This window comes from Callorhinus ursinus, unplaced genomic scaffold (genome assembly GCF_003265705.2).
Source record: "Callorhinus ursinus isolate GAN/ISIS: 27379988/994484 unplaced genomic scaffold, GSC_fseal_2.0 scaffold33, whole genome shotgun sequence".
Taxonomy (NCBI): Eukaryota; Metazoa; Chordata; class Mammalia; order Carnivora; family Otariidae; genus Callorhinus; species Callorhinus ursinus.
In genome coordinates, this window is record NW_027397095.1 from 14636458 (window position 1) to 14658146 (window position 21689).

General features: G+C 43.8%; 1 long non-coding RNA gene across 2 annotated transcripts in view; it reads right to left on the reverse strand.

The window, feature by feature from the left end:
* Positions 1–1562: 1562 nt before the first annotated feature.
* Positions 1563–21689, reverse strand: part of LOC141370376 (uncharacterized) — an 85384-nt gene continuing 65257 nt past the window's right edge. The window contains exons 4-5 of one of the 2 annotated variants that reach the window (XR_012374370.1): positions 2604–2875; positions 1563–2016 (exon numbers count right to left, since the gene is read on the reverse strand). This is a non-coding gene — a long non-coding RNA (uncharacterized lncRNA). Of the gene's footprint in view, positions 2876–21689 lie in introns of both variants that reach the window. The other variant, XR_012374369.1, reaches the window with a different exon arrangement.

The window sequence follows — 21689 nt, forward strand, 5'->3', positions numbered from 1 at the left end:
CTGTCTGTTTCATGGTGAGCTTGGGGGTACAATCTCACTGAAGAAAGGCTTTCCCTTCATTAAAAATAAAAAGTCTGACAAGACGAAATCAGAGAGGGAGACAAACCATAAGAGACTCTTAATCATAGACAAACTGAGGGTTGCCGGAGGGAAGGGGAGGGATGAGGGAGTGGGGGGCTGGGGTAACTGGGTGATGGGCATTAAGGAGGGCATGAGATGTAATGAGCACTGGGTGTGATATGCAACTGATGAATCATTGACCTCTATCTAATAGTACAGAAATAATACACCATATGTTAATTGAATTTAAATAAAAATAAATAAAATAAAAAGTTTGCAAACCATGGCAATTTTCACCTATTTTCACATATTTGTTGAGCATCTTCTATAGGCCAGGCACTGTGGTAGGTACTGAAGATACAGCATAGCAGCACTTGGCTCCCAGGTGCTCCCTTTACAAATGTTTGCACATACTCTTCCCACACATTCTCATCCCAGCTTCCTAGACAGAGTATAAGTTCCATGAGGGCAAAACTAGTGTCTTGTGTCTTTCATCTCCTCCTCAAAGGACAGGGTTTGTTTTTGATTTGGTTTTGTTTTAGAGAGGGAAGGGGGAGGGGCAGAGGGAGAGAATCCTCAGGCTGACTCCCCGCTGAGTGTGGAGCCTGACACAGGGCACCATCCCAGGACCCTGAGATCAGGACCTGAGCCGAAATCAGGAGTCGGACGCTTAACCCACTGAGCCACCCAGGTGCCCCTCAAAGGACAGAATTTGAACAGATCTTACTGAACACGGCAGTGGACATTTTGGCTCTGGATGGGAGAGTGCAGGGGACAAGAGGACATCCGGCTAGAAAGTCACACCTTTGCCCTGGGTCATTCACAGAGGAGAAAGTGAACATGCAGATAATTAAGCATCGACAGTCCTGTGCTCACGCTGGCAACACATATACTAAAACTGGAAGGAGCCGACAGTCCCATACAACCCTGCGCGCGCATGCGCTCGCGCGCGCGCGCACACACACACACACACACACATGCACACACACACACACACACACACACACACACACACACTATGTACAGAAGCTTGGCCAAAGCACTTATTTACTGTTTACTTGAGTTTCTCATTTTATAAACTGGGGGTGACCCATCAATTATGTAGTCTTGGGGCACCTGGGTGGCTCAGATGGTTAAGCGTCTGCCTTTAGCTCAGGTCCCGATCCCAGGGTCCTGGGATCGAGCCCCGCATCGGGCTCCCTGCTCCGCGGGGAGCCTGCTTCTCCCTCTGCCTGCGGCTCCCCCTGCTTGTGCTCTCTCTCTCTGTCAAATAAATAAATAAAATCTTTAAAAAAATTATGCAGCCTTCATAGCGGGGGAAAAAAGACATCATGGGCGTTAAAGGCACTGACGTGAAAAAGGCTGCCCCTCGCTATCTAGAGTAGCCAAAAGCCAGAGCTAAAAACTACAAGTGTGAAAACTTCACAGATCAGCCCTGGTTTCACAGATCAGGGAACTGAGGGCTAGCGAAAGCTGGTGATTTGCTGTGGGAATCCGTGACACAGCCTCCTGTCTCTGTTTAACGTTCTTTCCGTGTGAGCAGAAAGCTTCCAAAGGACACAGACCATCTCCCCAAGTAAGTCGGAAGTTATTTCAGGTTTCTTACACGATTTGCAATTCGACAAATGTTTATTGAAAATATACTATGTGCTAACAGACTGGCATTTGTGGGCAAGAATAGAAGGATATGCCACTGTTCTTAACCTCCAGTAGCTAACTGAGGAAATAAGAGGCAAAGATTTGAAATAGTTAAGTAAAAATAACAGGCAATATGTGGGAAGTGCCAAAATTGGGGGAACAGCGAGTCCAAGCGAGAGCGCAAAGGAGACAGACGGCTGCTTTCCATCTCATAGCGAGGGTGCCTTTAAGCCAAGCTGGAGAGGATTTAGCTAGGAAAGTTGAAACCACCTCACTTCTCAACCCGAGGGGGTTCCCTTCACATCAGGGGCCACCTGGCTGGGAAAAAAGGAGAAATTCAAGGAAGCTGGGCTGGTCAAGGCCCAGGGATTTCTAATTTTAAAGGCTACCCATGTGATTATAATACTCAGCCAGGTTTGGCGTTTACCCACGTAAAGGATAATGCAGAAGAGATTGGCTAAGTGCACCCCAATCCTTCTCTCCCTAGCCCATCCTCAGTTTCTCTGGGGGAGGTGGGTATCAATAATTCTTGTCTACTTCTTACTGAAGGGAAAACTGAGGGTCCAGAGACTTTCTTTCCCCCCACCCCCGCCAGAGACTTTCAGTGATGTGGTCAAGGTCCTTCAGCAAGTAGTGTGATCTCTGGTTTCCTGCCAACCAAGAGAAATAGAAAGATCAGAAGCTCTCCTCAAGGAAGATTTTGCTTCATTTCTCTGCAAGACAAATCAAACCCACTTGGTTGGCCAGAGTTGGCTGCCCAGAGGACAAAAAGGAACAAGTCTCTGGAACTGCCAGGTGTGTGGGACAGAGCCCAGGGCAAGGTTAGAGGCTGGGAGCTCCGAGTTCTAACTCTGCTGTGAGACTCAACCCAAGCCACTTCCCCTCTCTCTTTGTGTGTCCTTTACCTATTAATAACGATGCCCAATGTCACTGTTGGGATTAGCTACCAGTGAGGGCAAATGCACAGTGCAGTTCGTCCCGATGCGATTCCTGAGAACAGAAGGAACCCACAGCCACCTGCCGACTTTGTGAGTAAAGTATGTACTGACTGCCTTCGGAGTAGAGTCGCTTTCTTCCCAGGAGAGTGAGCTAAAGGCCCCGGAGCTGGGCCCTGCCCTCTGCAGGAGTACTGGCCACTGTGGAGGCCCTAGAGATCCTGGCAGAGAGCAGTCTGGTCCTAGGAGGAAAAAGAAATAAAAGGCAGGTTATCTGGAGGGAAAACAGCAAACATCCATCAGAAGGAAATTACCCGAAAGCTTTGGCAGGCCTGGGAATGGTTAAGATCTTTCATAAGTTGTGGCAAAATATATAAAACATAAAATTGACCATTTTAACCATTTTGAGTGTACAGTTTGGTGGTATTAAGTACTTTCACATCATTATGCAACCAGTACCACCACCCACCTCCAGAACGTTCTTCATCTTGCAAAACCAAAACTCTGTACCCGTTAAACGGCAACTCTCCGTACCCGCCTGTACCCAGCCCCTGGCAACCACTATTCTGCTTTCTGTCTCTGTGAATCTGACAACTCTAGGTACTTCAAATAAGTGGGACCATATAGTATTTGTCTTTTTGTGGCTGGCTTACTTCACTCAGTATAATGTCCTCAATTTCATTTATGTTGTAGCATGTATCAGAATTTCTTTGCTTTTGGGGCACCTGGGTGGCTCAGTCGTTAAGCGTCTGCCTTCGGCTCAGATCATGATCCCAGGGTCCTGGGATCGAGCCCCGCATCGGGCTCCCTGCTCAGCGTGAAGCCTGCTTCTCCCTCTCCCTCTCCCCCTGCTTGTGTTCCCTCTCTCGCTGTCTCTCTCTCTGTGAAATAAATAAAAATCTTTAAAAAAAATTTATTTGCTTTTAAAGGCTGTGCAATATTCCCCTGTATGTACATACATCTTGCTTTCTTGCTCGTTCATTCATCAGTCAATGGGCATTTGGGTTGCTTCCACCTTTTGACTATTGCAAATAATACCATTATAAACATGAGTATACAAAGCTCTCTTCTAGACCCTGCTACCACTTCTTTGGGATCTATACCCAGAAGTAGAACTGTGGGATTATATGGTGACTGGCTGGCAATTCTATTTGTAACTTGAGGAACTACTAAATTGTTTTCCACAGTAGCTGCACCATTTTACATTTTCCTACCAGCAATTCATAAGGGTTCCAATTGCTCCATAGCCTTGTCAACACTTGTTATTTTCTGTTGTTTTCTTTTCACAAGAGCCATCCTAATGGGCGTGAGGTGACATCTCATTGTGGTTTTGATTTGCATTGCCCTGATAAGGAGTGATTTGAGCATTTTTTTTTCCATTCGCTTACTGGCTATTTGTATGTCTTCTTTGGAGAAATGTCTATTCAAGTCCTTCGCCCATTTTTTTGGATCAGTTGTTTGTTGTTTTGTTGTTGAGTTTTAAGAGTTCTCTCTATATTCTGGGTATTAATACTTTATCAGACACGTGACTTGCAAGTTTTTTCTCCCATTTCTCCCATTTCTCCCATTTCTCCCATTCTGCTGGTTGCTTTTCGCTGCTGATAGTGTCCTTATCTGAAAACCTTGGGAGAACTGGGAGATGTCAGAATTCAGGGTTTTTAAAAAAGATTTTTATTTATTTATTTGAGAGAGAGAGAAGAAGAGAGAGAGAGCACAGAGGAAGAGTGAGAGAGAGAGAGAAGCAGACTCCCCACTAAGCAGAGAGCCAGACTTGGGGCTCGATCCCGGGACCCCGGAATCATGACCTGAGCCAAAGGCAGATGCTTAACTGACTGAGCCACCCAGGCGCCCCTAGAATTCAGGTTTGGATCTTGAAGAACCTGGATTCAAAATCGAGCTATTTGATGTTGTGCAAGCTACTTGACCTCTTTGAGCCTGCCTTAGTTCTTCCATCTGAAAAATGGGGATGATTCTTATCATAGAGAACCTAGCTCATAAGATTACTATGATGATGCGTAAACGATATCATATGTCTCAAATCTTATCACTGAACCTAGCCCAGGCTAAATACTCAGTAAGTGGTAGCCTTTATTAGTACTGGGTTTAAGAAGGAACCAGAATGGTGTAATTGAAATGTGATATTCGTTATTATCAAATGGGTGAGCAGGCCAACAATATTAAATAACCAACCCGAACATGGTAATATTACATAATACTTAACACTTGTGTAGCAAGTTGCAATTTACAAGGCATTTAAACATTCATCATTCATTCAACAGGCTCCGCTGGAAAATAATGATGAGTAAGGCAGTCCTGCAGAACTGAGTGGGAGAGACTACCATGGGAAAGGCAGTCTTAATCAGGAGATGAGGGCTAAGAAGACAGAAGCAGAGGGTGCTGACGGGAGGCACAGAGGAGGAGAATTCAGATCAGGGGATGGCTTCTCAGCTGGGTAATATGGACGCAGAATTCTGCAGGATTACGGGGCTAGGGCGAGGAAAGGTGTGCTGGAAGGGGCTGAGTTTTCAAGATAGAGGAAAGAGCCACTGCAAACCCTGGAGGTAAGGGAGGCTGGCTGGCTGGCTAGGGAACCGCTACTAGTATATCATGGCTAGAGCCTAGAATTTAGCGAGAGGAGCAGTGTGAGATGAGTCTAGAGAGGCAGGCAGGTGCCCAGCCATGAAGGGCTGTGTAGACCAGGGTAAGGACTTGTGATTTTATCCTGAGAGGAAGAAGATGCTGTTGAAGGGTTTAAAGCAGATTCATGATGTGATTGGCTTTGCTGTTTAGAAAGATCTTTGGCTGCAATGTGGAGAGAGCAAAATGACAAAGCGCAGCCTGGGGGAGACCAGGTAGAACTAAAGGAAGCACAATGAGGCTAGGGAGAAATGAGGGTTCAAGAGACATTTAGGATAAAATGGAGCAGATGTGGGGACCAATTAGATGACCTTAGTTCACTCTTGGGAACAATTTAGATATTAGCATCATTCTTTCACTTAAGATGAGTAATAGAGGAGGCACCTGGGTGGCTCAGTCATTAAGCATCTGCCTTCGGCTCAGGTCATGATCCCAGGGTCCTGGAATCGAGTCCCGCATCGGGCTCCCTGCTCAGCAGGGAGTCTGCTTCTCCCTCTCCCACTCCCCCTGCTTGTGTTCCCTCTCTCACCGTCTCTCTCTCTCTCTCTCTCTCTCTCTCTCTCTGTCAAATAAATAAATTAAAAAAAAAAGAGTGTTAAAGATGAGTAATAGAGGCCGAAGAAGGGTCAGTGATTTGTATGGGGTCCGAGAGCCAGAAGGAATCTGATCAGGACTCTGGCTTTCTACCCTGACATCTCCTGTTCACTCCTCCAGAACACGCTGTTAGATGAGTTTCTAGATCTTTACTGTAAATCCCTTTTAAGGAATTCAAGTCTTGTTTCCCCATCAACTGCTTTGCAGCATATAATCATTTCAGAGGTACTTTATCTGAGTTTTTAATTGGTTGTCAACGTAGGATGGCTTCACACCCCTGAGCTTTAAGACATTCTTTTCCTTTCTTGCTACTTAGTGTTTAATGAGTAGTCTGGAAGCAAACCCTTCTATCCCAGGGAGGCTCAAATGAAGTTTGGGGCTCAGAAAGAATGAGCCTAAGTCCTAGGCTTGGCCACTAATTAGCTGCGGGATAGAACAAGTCACTTTCTATAAACTCCTATCTGAAAACCCTGGGGACTAGAACATATGAATGCATACTCACTCAAATTCAATAACTTTTATGAGTCTCTTCTAAAATAAGTATGCCTTTAAATTGTGAATAACCACTCCCTCCTGAATCTGTTTGGTAAGTTGGGTTTCTGACTCCATAATATGCTCATAGTCATTACAGATTTTCCCTGAAACTCTACTGTCTGCTCACCAGGGAGTATGTCTCTGCTCTGTAATTGCTGAGAGGAGTGTTATCAGACTTAACTGTCAACCAAGATGCACGGGTTTGTTTGTATTTTTCTCAGGCACCTGTACTGCTAAGGCTCACTTTTTTGGGGCGGGTTTGGGGGGAGGAGTACAATTTTCTAAATTATAAAACCAGAAGGGAGAGAAAACATGAATGAAGAAGGTGAATTCACACTTTATGGAAAACCCACCACCTGATCTGCCTATTGTGAGGCATTGATAAGATGATGGAGAAGTGTCTCTGTGAATGGCAAGGCCCCGCACAAACGGAGGGTGATATGTACTATTCTTGCTTCAGACCCCACGAGCTAAGTGAGCCTGGGAGGGAAGAAGAGCCTTCGGCGGTGCCACCTCACCCAGGACCAGGAAGGATGGAGAGCTGACGATCCACCCCACTCCCAGGGGCTGGGCTCCAGTCCCCGGCCTGTGCGGTGACCCTCCTGGGTCGGGGGAGGCAAGGTCCAGTCCCGAGAGGCCGGCCCTCCTGAAGGTCCCCTTGTTTCCCCTGGCTTTCGCCAGCAGCAGGAGGGGGGACTGGGCTCCAGGTCCTTTACCCGAGGGCTTTAGGCTCCTGCAGGGGGACGTGCTGTCCCCCGTGTGGGACAGCACCCACAGCCCAGTCTGGCTGTGACACAGCAGGACTAGCAGGCCGGGGTCAGGCCGAGTCAGTGTCTGTGCGGGGCCGGGGCAGGCTCTCACCTGGGGGCTGCAGGCATCCCAGCACCTCAAGCATTGCTGGGGGCTACAGGAGCAGAGACCTCACGGGAGGCCTCAGAGAGGATCCTGAGACAAAGACGGAGAGGGGCTAAGGCCCCTGGTAGACAGTCAAGCCCTAGGTGGGTAGAAGCGAAATGTCCTTGATGAGGACAGTGATTATAAAGCTCTTGGTATTCAGTCAACAAACGTTTGTCCAACACCCCCCACCCACCCCGGGCAAAGACACCATGACTGTTACAAGCTCGAAGGCAGGGACATCCCCCCCTCAATGGCCTGTGCTCACAGGGGAGGTAAACACGGTTCACATAGGTCACTGTCATTCAGGAGAGGTTGTGGGGGTGGGGCGGGGAGCAGATACAGGAAAGGAGGCTCCTGGAGGTGGTGACTTTGGGGCCCGGGCTGTAAAGGAGAGCTCGGAATGGGTCTTTGGGGAGTGGCCCTTGCCATGCCTGACATTGAAGAGAAACCTCTCCAAGCTGTTGTGGCCTTGAGTCCTTCCCCCTGTCCTACTCTGACTCTGGAGACAGGTCTGCAAAGCGGAAGGACTTGACCGCTTCTGCTGACCAACAGGAGGAATCGGGCAGGGAAAGAGAGCATCTTTCCCTAAAGAAATCTGTCATCATGCAGGTGTCTTCCTCTCTAGACCATGAACTAGGGCAAGCACAAGTCTTGGGCACCTGTGAATTCCCAACCACTAGCACAGTTCCCAGTATACAGTAGGTGTTCAAGACATGTTCAGTGAAGGATTGAATGACTAGGATCTGAAATATTTGTCCTGTAACTTCAAGTAGACAGCCCAGCTTTTCGTGACCTGGGAAGACACTTGTTTTCCTAGAAAAAACTGTCTGCCTGGGAGCATTCGATTTTGCAGTAGGCAAAGGAGCTGCCTTATTAGTCGTCCGGCTCATCCCAGGACTCCAATCAAATCCCCCAGCTCTCTCCTATGGCCAGCACAATATCTCTGCGCTCTTTCCCACCCCAAGACTCCGGCTTTTCCTGCAGCCGAGGAACCTCTGAGGTCTTGGTGTGCATTTTAACACATGCCCTGTGGAGACAATGTCCTGCCTTCAGTGCCCCAACCCAGTCAGAGGATGCTGCCTACCTTTTGAAACCCCAATTCTTCCTCCCCTTGGAAACCTTTCCTGAGAAAAGCCCACACACCATGACCCCTCCTGCTGAGCGAGACATTCATTATATTACAGGTGATCATGCTTGAGTCACAGAGATGTTTCATGTACCGCCTTTTCTCTCAAATAAACGGGGAGCCCCTTATTGCCAGGGATGATGGCACCGCTTCTCTGTCCCCAGGAATGTCTCTCAAATAAGCACTGTACCTAGGTGTGCAATATATGCTTGCTGATCGAGGGGAGGGCAGAGAGCTGATCTGGGCCTTTCGGGGATCCTTGAGTCACAGACATTTGCTTTGTCTATGACTGGTTACTTAACCTTCTGCCATCAAGTTGCCCCAGAAGCTGGACAGACAAGAAACGATGCTGTGTCGACTTCGGATTGGGTATCAGGACGTCTTGGTTGTGGTCCTGACTCTGTCACTAACTAATACGAATTTTGGCAAGCCAGTTAGCTGATTTTGGCCTCAGTTTCCCCAATTAAAAAATAGGGAGACTGTTACTTCTGGCTAAGGATTTGTATTTACGCCACGCCCCCCCCCACATGAAACAACAACAAAAAAAAAAGAAAGAAAGAAAGAAAGAAAAGAAAAGAACAATATGAAACAACAGTTTTCAAGACACTAGGTATTAAGCAACAAAGGACAGTGATCCCAGAGAGAAAACAAACAAGATGAGCCCTATGAATGCCTCAACTTTTTAAAAAATAGTTTTGTTGAGATGTAATTCACACACCATGCAATTTAAAGTATACAATTCAATGGTTTTTAGCATATTGACAGACACATGCAACCAATTTTAGAACATTTTCATCACCTCAAAAAGACAGCCCATATCCTTTAGCTATCTATTCCCTATTCCCTCCAGCCCTTAAACAACCACTAATCTACTTTCTGTCTATAGATTTCCCTATTCTGGACATTTAAAATAAGTGGGATCATATAATATGTGGTCTTTTGTAATTGGCTTCTTTCACTCAGTGTAATATTTTCAAGATTCATCCATGTTGTAGCGTGTGTCAGTGTATACGTCATTTTTATGACCAAATAATATTCCATTCTATGGATATAGCACATTTTATTTCTACATTCTTCAGTTGATGGACATTTGGGTTGTTTTCACCTTTTGGTCATTATGAATAATGCTGCTAAGTACAAGCTGTTTTGTGGAAATATATTTTCCTTTCTATACCTTGGAAGAGAATTGCTGGTTCATATGGTAACTCTATGTTTAAACTTTTCAGGAACTACCAGACTGTTTTTCAAAGTGGCTGCATCATTTTTAAATATCCGCCAACAATGTACAAGAGTTCCGATTTCTCCATATCCTTGCCAATACTTATTATCTGACTTTTTTTTATTATAGCCATTCTAGTTGGTATAAAGTGGCATGAAGTTCATTGTGGTTTTGATTTGCATTTTTCTGATGACATCGAGCAAGTTTTCACGTGCTTATTGGCCATTTGTATCTCTTCCCTGGGGAAATCTCTCTTTCTTTCCTTTGCCCACCTTTTAATTGGGTTATTTATATTTTTATTGAGTTGTAAGAATTCTCTATATAGTTTAGATAGAACTCCCTTATAAGATTAATGACTTGCAAATATTTTTTCCCATTCTGTGGGTTGTCTTTGTGCTTTGATGAGTGTTCTCTGAAGCACGAAAGTATTTAATTTTGATGAGGTCCGATTTATTTTTGCCTTTTGTTGCTTACATTTTTGGTGTAATAAATAAAAATCTTTTGCCAGGGCGCCTGGGCGGCTCAGTCGCTTGGGCGTCTGACTCTTGGTTTTGGCTCAGGTCATGATCTCAGGATCAGGAGATCAAGCCCTGTGTCGGGCTCCATGCTGGGTGTAGAGCATGCTTAAGATTCTCTCTCTCCCTCTGCCCCTCCCCCTTCCTTTATCTCTCGCTCCCTCTCTAAAAAAAATTTAAAATAAATAAATAAATCCTTTGCCAAATCTGAGGTCATGAAGATTTACCCCTATGTTTTCTTATAAGAGTTTTATAATTTTGGCTCTCATATTTAGGTTTTTAAATCCATTTTGAGTTGATGTTTGCATATGGTGTGGGGCATGGTCCAACCTCATTCTTTTACATGTGGTTATCCAGCTGTCTCAGCGCTCTTTTTGAAAAGACTATTCTTTCACCATTGAATGATCTTGGCACTCTTGCCAAAAATCAGTTGACTATAGACACATGGTTTTATTTCTGGAATCTCCATTTTATTCCATTGATTTATATGTCTATCCTCATGCCAGTACCACACTGTCTTGATTGTCATTGCTTTGTAGTAAATTTTGAAATCGGGAAGTGTGAATCCTCCTACTTTGTTCTTCTTTTCCAAGACGATTTTGGCTATTCTGGGTCACATGCAACTCCATGTGAATTTTAGAATCAGCTTGCCAATTTCTAAAGAGAAGCCAGCTGAGATTCTTCTAGGGATTGCATTATATCTATAGATCAACTTGGGAAGTATTGCCATTTTCACAATATTAAATCTTCCAGTCCATGAGCATGGGATGCGTTCCTACTTACTTAGATCATTAATTTCTTCAACAGTGTCTTAAAGTGTCCAGAGTTTATAAGCATTGTGCTCCTTTTCTTAACTTTATTGCTAAGTATTTTATTCATTTTGATGCTATTGTAAATGGAATTGTTTTTTTAAAAAGATTTATTTATTTGAGAGAGAGAGACAGAGAGAGCACGAGTGGGGGGGCACAGGGAGAGGGAGAGGGAGAAGCAGGCTCCCCACAGAGCAAGGAGCTTGATGCAGGACTTGATCCCAGGACCCTGGGATCATGACCTGAGTGGAAGGCAGATGCTTAACCCACTGAGCCACCCAGGCGGCCCCTTGCTGAACTTCTTTATTAGCTGTAATAGTTGGGTGTGTGTGTGTGTGTGTGTGTGTGTGTGTGTGTGTGTGTGCATTCCTTAAAATTTTCTACATACAAGATCATGTCATCTGCAAATAGAGATAATTTTACTTTTTCCTTTCCATTCTGGATGACTCTTCTTTCCTTTTCTTGCCTAAGTGCGCTGGCTGGAACTCCAGTAAAATGTTGAGCTGCAGACATTTTTGTTCTATTCTTAATCTTAAGGGTGAAGCATCTCTTCTTTCACCATTAAGTATGATGTTAGCTGTGGGTCTTTTGTAGATGTCCTTTGTTGAGGAAGTTTCCTTTTATTCCAACTTTGTTGAGTGTTTTTGTCATGAAAGGGTGTTGGATTTTGTCAAATGCTTTTTTTGCCTCTACTGAGATGATCATGCAATGATGCATTACATTAATTGATTTTCAGATGTTAAACCAACCTTATAGTCCTGGGATAAATCCCACTTTTCATGGTGCATAATTCTTTTTCATATGTTGTTAGATTCAGTTTGCTACTATTTTGTTGCAGATTTTTGCACCCATATTCAGAACAGATAATGATCTCTAGTTTTCTTGTGATGTCCTTTGGTTTTGGTATTAGGGTAAGCAGGGTAATATCAGGCCTCATAGAATGAACTGGGAAGGGTTCCATCCTTTTCCATTTTTGGAAAAATCTGTGAGGAGTTAGTATTAGTTTTTTGCATGTTCTTATAATTCAGTGATAAACCATCTGAATTTGGGGTTTTTCCCTCGTGGGGAGGTTTTTTAAAAAATTACTAATTTATGGGCACCTGGGTGGCTCAGTTGGTTAAGCATCGGCCTTCGGCTCAAGTCATGATCCCAGGGTCCTGAGATCGAGCCCCGCGTCGGGCTCCCTGCTCAGCGGGAAGCCCGCTTCTCCCTCTCCCACTCCCCCTGCTTGTGTTCCCTCTCTCGCTGTGTCTCTCTCTGTCAAATAAATAAATAAAATCTTTAAAAAAATTTACTAATTTAGTCTCTTCACTTATAATAGATCTATTCAAATTATTTTTTCTTGTTGAGTCAGTTTCAGGAGTTTGTGTTTCTCTAGGAATGTATCCATTTCACCCATCTAATTTGTTGGCATATAATTATCCATAAAATTCCTTTATATTTATGTAAGGTCATTTCTGATTCTAGAAATTTGAGTCTTCTCTCTTTTTTTCTTTGTCCATCTACCGAAAGGTTTGTCAGTTTTGTTAACAAAAGAAACAGCTTTTGGTTTCGTCGATTTTTCTCCATTAATTTTCTATTCTCTCTCCCATCAATTTCCACTCTGATCTTTATTATTTCCTCCTGACTTGCTTTAGGTTGAGTTTGCCCTTCCTTTTACAGTGTCTTAAGGTGGAAGGTCTGGCCCAACTTACTGCCTTCAGAAAGTTTCCAGGATAGGACATGGGGAAGGGGAGCCGAGGTAGAGCCTGGCAGACTCCCTGAGTTGAGGACACCAATCTGAGAGTTCAGGGAACCAAGGCAGGCAGAGTTTGTATATTTTGTCCTCCTGGCTTTTGGTTGTTTCAAGTGAGAGGGTAAATCCAGTCCCTGTTACTTGGTCAGAAGTGGAAACTGTGCACAGCTGTATTTAAATCCTAGAATGGCTTTTCTAAAAAAAAGAGAGAGAGAGAGAGAGAGAGAGAGAAGGAGAGCAGGAGGGAGAGAGGGAGGGAGGGAGAGGCAAGCATTTGTGGGATTGGGCAGCAGAGACAAGGCTGGTGCGATCAGGGGTTGAAGCCATCAGATACACAGGATTCCAAATTACAAAGAGAAAATATATTTTGTTTTCTCCTTATTGAGATATAGTATGCACATACAGAAGACTATTTTCTTAGATCTAGAAAGTCACTGATGCAGGTTAATGTTGTATCATTGTTAATTTTCTCTTATTTTGCCCTGTAGTTGGGAGGAAGGAAAAGGATGGGAGAAAAGAAAGAACCTGTTCTTCACTTTTTTTTTTTTTTTAGGATTTTTGTTTTGCCCGGGAAAATTTTCTCAACACTGATATTTACTCCAAATTTCATCACCCAAAAAGTGATAGCCACTGACAACTTTTATCCTAAATTCTACACACATATCTGCCAGCATTCATTCAGCTTAGAAATAAATGTTTGTTTTAAATGAATAAACTTGAGTGTGGACAGATTTCTTTTAGGTAAATAACACTGACTGAAATCTTTCCCTACACTATTTGTTGCATCAGCAACACTTGAAAGCTTTGTAGAAATACAGAATCTCAGGCCCTCCCTGGACCTTCACAATCAGATTTTTTTTAAAGATTCTATTTATTTATTTGAGAGAGAGAGAGAATGAGAGATAGAGAGCTCGAGAGGGAAGAGGGTCAGAGGGAGAAGCAGACTCCCCGCTGAGCAGGGAGCCCGAAGCAGGACTCGATCCCGGGACTCCAGGATCATGACCTGAGCCGAAGGCAGTTGCTTAACCAACTGAGCCACCCAGACGCCCCACAATCACATTTTAACAAGGTTCCCAGGTAATTCCTATGCGCATTAAACTTTTAGACACATACTGAGGTAGAAAGCACAATTATCAAAGGAAACCCAACTGATGTATGTGTGTACATATATATGCATTACATGTGTATATAATACATTGTATTATATATATTATATGTGAATGTGCATGTGTAGGCATGCATAGGAATGATCCATATAAAAAGAGCATATATACAAGACCATGTAGAGGAATGATAGCACATTTAGGATAGTGGTTACCTCTTGGAAGGTGTATTAGTTATCATGTGGTGTAACAAATTACCCCAAAACTTAGCAGCTTCAAACATACATTTCCTGGAATCCAGGCACGGCTTAGCTGGGTCTTCTGCTTCAAGGTCTCTCAAGAGGTTGTAATCAAGTGTTGGCCAGGGATGCAGTCTCATCTGAAGGCTCTACTGCAGAGCATCTCCTTCCAAGTTCATTCACATGGTTCTTGGAAGGATTCAGTTTTTCACAGGCTGTTGGACTAAAGATTCATTTCCTCGTGAACTGTTGAGTTTTTGCCATGTGGGTCTCCCGTAGAGCATCTCATAACATGGCAGCAGGCTTTATCAGAGCAAGTGAGAGGGCAAGAGAGAGTGCCAGCAGGATGGAAGTCACAATCTTTTGTAACCTAATTACAGAAGTGACATCCCATCACTTTTGTCATAGTCTAGTCATTAGAATCAAGTCACTGAGTCCAGCTCACACTCAAAGGGAGGGCACGCATACCAGGAGATGGGGCTCAATAAGGGTCATCTTTGAAAGCTGCTAGTCAAAAGCAGAGGGTGTCGGTAAAAGAGAATTCTAGGGTATGGGTACACAGGGGCTTCGATTGTATCGGTCATGTTTTATTTCTTAAGCCAAGTAGTAGGCACACGGATGTTTATTGTAATGTTTTATACAACTTTTTTAGGTCTGAAATATTTCCTAATAAAGAATAAAGGGGGGGGTGCCTGGGTGGCTCAGTCAGTTAAGCATCTGGCTCTTGGTTTTAGCTTAGGTCAGTATCTCAGGTCGTGGGATCCAGCCCTGTGTTGGGCTGCATGCTGCTTGGGATTCTCTCTCTATCCCCCTCCTTCTGCCCCTCCCTCTCCTGCCCCTCCCTCTCTAATAAAAAAAAAAGAAAAAAGAAAAAAAATTAAGGTTGAATGGGCCTGATCACTCAATCTGTTTAAGAAAAAAAAGGATGAAGGGGTGGTTATTCAGAAAAGGGGATGAGAGAAGGGCAAGGGCCCAGGGGTTTGAGGACTGATAGAAGGAAGGGGAGTCAGTCGGAGGGGGAGACGAACCAGGAGAGACGACGGACTCTGAGAAACCAACGGAGGGTTCTAGAGGGGAGGGGGGTGGGAGGATGGGTTAGCCTGGTGATGGGTATTAAAGAGGGCCCGTTCTGCGTGGAGCACTGGGTGTTATGAACAAACAATGAATCATGGAACACTACATCAAAACAAATGATGTAATATATGGTGATTAACATAACAATAAAAAATTAAAAAAAAAAGAATCATTTCTACTTTTAGTGAAGCCTTCCTAGCTGCCCTCTAGTTAGCATTAATGTCTCCTTCTCCCATATTATACAGTAGCACATCTCACTGTCTGCCTGACATTAGTATTATGTAGGTGTGTATGTGTGTATCTATCCACCCCCCCCCCCCAACAGGCGTTGTCAGGTTCTGGAAGGGTCATATCTCATAGGATTTTATTTCTCTTTCTAGCCTATCTCATCCAGCACTGTGCTTTACACGGTGCCAAACAAATGTTTGCAAACCAAATTGGACTTAATGCTTCCCCATCCCATTCTGGCATTTTTGTTAACAGTTTAGATGCATTATATCTTAGTATTCATTAAGGCCATAACCACAGGGTGAAACAGAAGGCATAAATCCCTTTGTTACCTTTATTAAGTAGAGAGAGCAGGAAAAATAAGTAGTTACCCATATAATGTGGTGAGGTATCACAAAACTCCTCTTCCAAATAATATATTCTGTACCATGAAGCCTGCTCTTCATTTATCATAGAACCATGTCTTTAGGCTAAGAGATTGTTTCCAGGAGAGCTGTTAAAATATAATCTTGAAATGGAAACTAAATAAACCTTAATGCAACATTTCTTAATTTTTAGAGGGATACTGACCTCTTTGAGAAGTTCAAGGAATCTGCAGATACTCCCCACTCCGGATACATAACATTTTTCAATTTCAAGTAAGGCTTTGTGAACCTCCTAGAGAAACTTCTACCCTTACCATTCAAAAGACTGAATTAGGACACTGAGAACAAATCACCATTCATGGATATTTTAAGGTTGGGGGGCCATAGTGGAGATATAGTGATCAGGTAGTGGGACCATTGCTTGGAGAGGGGAGAATTAGGTGGGACATTTCTTTTTTTTTTTTTTAAGGTTTTATTTATTTGAGAGAGAGAGAGAGAGAGAATGAGCAAGGGGGAGGGGCGTGTGGCGGAATAAAACACTTCACTTTAGGGCAAGCCGGTAATAGCCTGCGGGGGAAAATGAAGATGGCAGCAGGGTGCTCATTCTGCGCAACTCAGAATGGGGTCTTGCGCATTCCCAAAATAGTAATTACACACTTGAAGTAGGAAATTCAGTTCAACTAAGCGAACCTGGACAGATGCCCCAACCAGCCCGTGGCTCCAGTGACCACTGCCATATTCTCTCCCCCTTTCTTAAGAAAACATGTCTGTGGCCCCATCACAGTTCTCTTCTTGAGAAACGGCATTGTGGGCGCCTGGGTGGCTCAGTCGTTAAGCATCTGCCTTCAGCTCAGGTCATGATCCCAGGGTCCTGGGATCGAGCCCCGCATCGGGCTCCCCGCTCAGCGGGGAGCCTGCTTCTCCCTCTGCCTCTGCCTCTCTCTCTCTCATGAATAAATAAAGAAAATCTTTAAAAAAAAAAAAAAGAAAGAAATGGCATTGTTAACTCTACTGGAATGGCGGGGGGAAAGGAATGACACAGTTACTTACCCCACCTTATTCTCTGGTAAGAGAGAAACCTTTCAATACATACCCCATCCCCAGCTTGCCCCTTGGGCCCAGAAACACAGAACCTGCCATGTTGGAAGGGTTTGCAGGCCCATGCTGTTTTTCTTGGCAATTACTTTAATTCCCCCCAAAGAATCCCTTGACTTCTTTGAACTTCTCCGAAGAGAAACTGAGAAGATGGGGGGGGGGGCAAGTACACACATTTAACCACAGTGCCTCATCTCTCAAGCCCACTTTCACTACGTGAAGCTTTTGTGGAATCCATAAAGGAGGCCCTGAAACAGACTCTGAAGGGGCTTTAATGTACTTTAAAAAGTTTTCTGAAACAAGATTTACCAAATACTGACAAATAATTTTGATGAATCACAATCGTGAAGAAACAGTTTTCTGTCTTTATTACAAAGTTATTTTTAAAGCGCTTCTTCATGAATCATGCAAAATAACTGATTGCAACATAAATTGTCATCTTCATGACTATTTCTGAGAGAGGGAAACTCTAGATTAAAGAAGGCAACCAATATTTTAATTAAAAGAAGGATGTTCTGCACAGTAACAGAAAGGATACAGTAATGAAACCATACACGCCCCAAATGTAAATTATATCATTATTTAATATTACTATTCTTAAATTTTGATGCAATTTGAATCCATAGTCAAGCTCTAAATTATCTAGGCAAAATGGCAAATCCCTCTAGATTATTCCATTCTTTCCGGATCAGAACAACATTGTATCTTAGTTTTTGAAATCGGAACCCAATTTTTTTTTTGAGATAGAAAGAGAGACATATTGATGATAAGAGCCTATGAATTCTCTGTCCAGGCTAGTTTCTATTCACAGTGAAGTGAGGAACACTGAATTCTTTCACAGGTATTAACACCACATACCATTTCTTTGTTTAAAAAAAAAAAAAAAGGAAGTATTTTAGTAGAAGAGTGTTACCTCTAGTCCTCAGGTCCTTCTGTTCTCCTCACTACCATGAATACCAAGCATCTGGTTGTACTGACACTCATATTCTCAGGATACAATGTTTTGAATTGCATGCAGGGCATTTGGTGCTTACAGAACTACGCTGAGATGCTTATGACTACTAAGACTCCTCCTTGTCTCAGATGTTTCTCACACAATGACAGTTGGCCCTATATGCTAAGCACTTTATGGGATTAACTCAATTAATCCTCCCAATGACTCTATGTTGGGGTCCCAGCAGGTTGAGTAACGTGTCAGAGAGTATGCAGCTAAGTTAGATGCAGAGCCAGAATTTGAACCCAAGCAGTCTGGCTCCAGAGTAATGCTCTTAACCTCTAAACTGTATGCCCTGCTCCCTAGAGTAGGCGTTCGGTAATTTTCAACACAAATACTTATTTATTTGATCTTTTTTCTCTAAACACATATTGGACCTTAAACATCTAAATGAATGTAGATTTCAAAGTTATTGTCCTGGGAAGATTCTGTTGCTCACAACCTTTTGTGATTCCTTCTTGGGAATCGAGTTCAGAGCCAGTTTATGATTCACAGAAGAAAAACAGTCAATACATTATGATGACGGCCCCTCTTTAAATAAAGACAGTGTTATTCAGTTTGGTGAATACCTTGTTTGCCCCATGTATTTCTTTCTTTTTTTTTTTTAAAGACTTTATTTATTTATTTGACAGAGAGAGACAAAGCAAGAGAGGGAACACAAGCAGGGGGAGCAGGAGAGGGAGAAGCAGGCTCCCCGCTGAGCAGGGAGCCCGATGCGGGGTTCGATCCCAGGACTCTGGGATCATGACCTGAACTGAAGGCAGACGCTTAACCGACTGAGCCACCCAGGCACCCCATGCCCCATGTATTTCTGAATAACACCTGTTTTTCCGAAAATCATATTCTCCATTAAAAGAAGAAAGATTGGCCATCGTTGAAGATAGTCCAAAACTATGATGCACAGACATTTTTTTTTTCAATCGACTAACAAACATGTACTGAGCAACTAGTCCTGGACGTGCCTGGCCCCAGGGATACAAAATCAGATGGAACATCTTCCCTACCCTCAGGGAGCCCTCAGCCAGGTAAGGGAGACAATCAGTGTGATAAGTGCTTTGACAGATGTAAGAACAGGATGCTCAGGGTGCCCAGAAGAGGAGCATCAAACCCAGACGTGGGGCTCGGGCCAGCTTCCTGAAGGAGGAGGTGAGGTTGCATTTTAAAAGACAAGCAGCTGTGGCCACACCAGAAAGAACCAGGGCACAGACTGTGAAGGCGGAGATTATGTCCTTGGATGAGCACAACCATACCCTCCCAGGTTTATTTTCAGAAGGTGATAATCATATTATATTTTATGTTCACACCTGGGATTCAAGTTGTGTTTGCCTTTCAGTGCAACCTGGAAGGATTTGTTGATGGTCGTTTAAAAGTTGCCTGACTTCATGTTGGTTGTTTGCTTTTGTAAACAAACCATTGATAGGTCTTCAGGTTTCCCTGAAGAGTTTGGCTGATGGAGTAAACAGAAAGCAAACCGATATACTAAGGAGGTCACTGTTAGAATCTACTCATAGATCGTAGGTACATGAGGACCATCTGTTTGAGAAACAAAGAAAGCAGTGAATCCTTAATATTGAGTATCGGTCGCTGTGAATTTTGTAAGACTGTTGAATCGCAGACCTGTACCTTTGAAACAAATAATAAATTATATGTTTTAAAAAAAAGAAGATAGCAGGAAGGGAAAAATGAAGGGGGGGAAATCGGAGGGGGAGACGAACCATGAGAGACGATGGACTCTGAAAAACAAACTTGAGGGTTCTAGAGGGGAGGGGGGTGGGGGATGGGTTAGCCTGGTGATGGGTATTAAGGAGGGCACGTTCTGCATGGAGCCCTGGGTGTTATACGCAAACAATGAATCATGGAACACTACATCGAAAACTAATGATGTAATGTATGGTGATTAACATAACAATAAAAAATTTAAAGAACAACTAATGATGTAATGTATGGTGATTAACATAACAATAAAAAATTTAAAGAAAAACTAATGATGTAATGTATGGTGATTAACATAACATAATAAAATTTAAAAAATATTGTGTCTCAGTAATTTAAACAAAAATAGCTTGTTTTCTTCATTTCCTGTGGGCCAAGGTAAGACAGAGCAACCCATGCATGGAGAGGAATGGCTGCCCTGGTAGAGGCTTATAGTTTCCTCGAATATCAATTTCAAGGACGGTAACTTGGAACGATGAGTGGGAGATGCAGTAATCTAAGAAGGGGTCGTTCTGTTTCTGTGGCTTACCTGCCCTTGAAAACCAGTCTATCCGGGGATCACACAACAGCGTCTTTAGAGAGGGGGAAAAGGGCTTGGGAGATGGGGAGGTATTGCCCAACACAGTGGGGCTCAGTGCTTAGAGATGGTGACGGTTGGTGAAAAGTACAACAGCCTGCTTGCGGGCTGAGGCCAGAGTCTGGAGGCCGTCTTCTTTGGAGCCCTCATCCTCTAGGTGGCCGGAACTGCTGGAGAGAGCAAGAAACAGAACACGTAACGAGGAAGCTGAGGGGAGGCTTAGGGGAGGCCTCGGGCATGGGGTGCTACCTGGTAAGAACAGGCTTTCCTGACACTGGAGAGTGAAACGATCCTGGGTAGGAGGACACACTGGGCCCTTGGGAGAAAGGAACATGTGGCAGGCGAAGGACACCAAGACAGCCTTGACCTGTTTCTCCCATCTGTCTAGAGCCAGGCCCGGGGAGCTCAAAGAGTAAAGGGCAAGGGAGAGTAAGAAAGAGAAGATACCTGCCTGCCTATCACTTATTTACTCATGTTGCACATGAAATGCTTAAAGAACCATGCTAGGGAGCTGAAGGAGCTACAGAGAAAGTAATCTAATTCCAAGAGTCGACTCAGACCTCCTTCGCCATGGTTCCATGCAGAGGTTGCTCTGTGGGCTAGGTTGGGGCAACCAAACATTGTCCTTCCCCCATAATATGTCCTTTTATTGACCTTACCATGGTATCAAAAACATATCCATTGCTTTTCCTCCTCCAGAACACTCTAGGCCACCATAACTCATTCACAATGAGCTTTGGTTACTTTTTAAGATAAGCATTTGTTGAAAAAGAACGCCAAGGAAAAGGGCCACAGCACAGTGTGGGATTGATGGGGAGGTAGGAAAAAAATACTCCGGGAGGCTGTTGCTGAGAGGGACAGATCAAAGTGCTTAGAGGATGCTGATGAAGAAATGCATGAAACCAAATAGTATCTATTGAACACCTATTGTGTGTCAGGTGTTCTCCTAGCTCCTCACAAAAAAACTCTGGGTAGTAGGTATTACTCTCTCTATTTTTACCTGGTAATAGTCTGAGGATTAGAGAGATTAATTTGCTCGTACAGCTAGTAAGTGACAGCCGAACTCCTGTCACTGGGATTCTAAGTACTATCGCCATGCCACCTCAAGGATGAAATTGCCTGAATAGATGTATCGGCCAGGGTCTGATTGGGAGAAAACAACTGCATGACCTATTTGATCAGAGGGGATTTAATAGAAATACAAATGCTGTATAATCTTACTTATATGAGGTACTAGGATCGTCAAATTTATACAAACAGAGAGGGGAAAATGGTGGTTGCCAGAGGCTGAGGGAGAGGAAAAATGTGGAGTTATTTAATAGGTATGGAGTTTCAGGTTTTTTTTTTTAAGATTTTATTTATTTATTTATTTATTTATTTAGAGAGAGAGAGAGAAAGAGAGCGAGCATGAGCAAGGGATTGGGGCAGAGGGAGAAGCAGACTCCCCGCTGAGCAGGGAGCCTGATGCGGGGCTCCATCCCAGGACCCTGGGATCATGACCTGAGCCGAAGACAAGAGTCGCTTAACCGACTGAGGACCCAGGCGCCCTAGAGTTTCAGTTTCACAAGAAGAGAAGAGTTCTAGAGATGGCCAGTGATGATG